We start from the raw sequence: 1,788 nt of genomic DNA on the forward strand, positions 1-1,788 counted from the left end.
TCTCTCTCTCTCTCCAACATCTCTTGTTTTCTCTCTTTTTTTCTCCCCCTCTCCCATTCTCTGCCACTCTCCAGTTTCTTCCTCTCTTTCTTTTCAACACATAGGTGGATTAAGGCAGAGGGGCTTTTGTTTAGATAAAGCAAAGGATTAGGGAGAGATTTGCCCCCATAAAGTTGTGGGCTTGATGGGCCTTTTATCCCTGCATGTCCCTAAAGCTGTGTTGCCTCTGGATTAGGACTATACAATGGGGCCCCTTGTGCAGAGGGATCCGAGCCAGAGAGAGACAGAGAGAGGGAGAGAGCAGAGAAGGCAAGGAAAATAAATGAGACAGAGGGATTGAGACAAGGGAGGAAAAGAGGGCAATAAGAAAGAGAGATGGGGATGGACAGAGGAAAAAAGAGGGGGAATTATCCAGCTTTTAGAGGAAACTGACAGGTTGAAAACTTTTAGAGGAGGGATTTGCTGAGGAGATCCTGAGATCTTGTCACAAATAAAAGGGATTTCAGGAGGATTCAGAGGTGTGGTGCTGACAATAAACCGCAAAATTGTTGCTGTCTCTTTAAATTCATATATCAATTTTTTTTAAAAGATAAATATTTATATATATATGGAAAGCAGCTCTTACTGTGGAAGTGCTCCTATAATATTGTGTGTAAGAGGTGGCTCCTCCTGGCAAATTGCTTTGTTATTCTTGTCAAAAAAAGGTCTCCCGCAAGAAGTCGGTTTTAAACTACACATCAAAATGATTAATTGCTCTGGGATGAACAGATGCTGAAATACCCTTGAATGGTGCAGGAGAGGCTGAGGCTTGCTGGATTGCACACCTAATGTATTCATGAAGTTGCAGAAACATCATTAAGAGTATTAATTAGCTGGCAGAAGTGAGCGCATTAAAGATAGTTTTGTTCTTTGTCAAATAAAAAGCTTGATTTGTTAGTTATGCAAATAGGCTAAATATTATGTGATAAAGGTGGAGGGTAAAACCCGAAAAGAAAATCAATAACTCATCCTGAGCCCTCCTGAGTTTTCTTTCGTTTTTTTTCTCCATATGAAATGAACATTTTCAAATTTGGCGTTGCTCATCGTGTGGAGGTCATTGTTCGCCCACCTCGCTTTCAGCGGTGCATGGCTGGATGCAGGGGTAAGGGGAGCTGTTTTATGGCGTTTAAGCCCCTCAGATGCGCTGGACAGCTCTAGCCGCTCTAAGGAGCTTTAGGTGGAGAGGCGCTGAGAAGAAACTCTTTCTCGCTTTAATTGCTTTAGAGACGGTCCTCACAAAGAGACAGTGGCCAGATTTACCTCCCGTTTAAGTTCTTATTTCCATTGGTTCACAAGTTAATCCTCTTTCTTTCTCAGACCTCGGAGAAAACCGGAGTGATAGGAGCCTACCAAGGAGACACAACCAGAGAGGCACACGAGTATTTATTTTTTATTTATTATTTTTTTCAGGCGAGGGAAAAGAAAAAAAAAAGACTTTGAAGAACACATGAAAAGGTTTTAGGTTGTTATAAAAAAGACTGAAAAAGAAAGATGACATAATAATAATAATAATAATAATAATAATAATAATAATAATAATAATAATAATAATAATATAATTTTATTATTTGACAGCCTTACAATTATTAATTTTAAACTTCTGAAACATACCACTATTTCTTTATTGTTAGGCTTTGTTTATACATATCTAACGCCATTTTTGCTTTCAAATAAATAAATAAAAATACGTGTGGACCCTCACCTTTACCCTCTTCTCTCTCCCTCTCTCTCTCTCTCTCTCTCTCTCTC

Source organism: Pundamilia nyererei, unplaced genomic scaffold (genome assembly GCF_000239375.1).
Source record: "Pundamilia nyererei isolate P.nyererei 1_Seehausen unplaced genomic scaffold, PunNye1.0 scaffold00004, whole genome shotgun sequence".
NCBI classification, from domain to species: Eukaryota; Metazoa; Chordata; class Actinopteri; order Cichliformes; family Cichlidae; genus Pundamilia; species Pundamilia nyererei.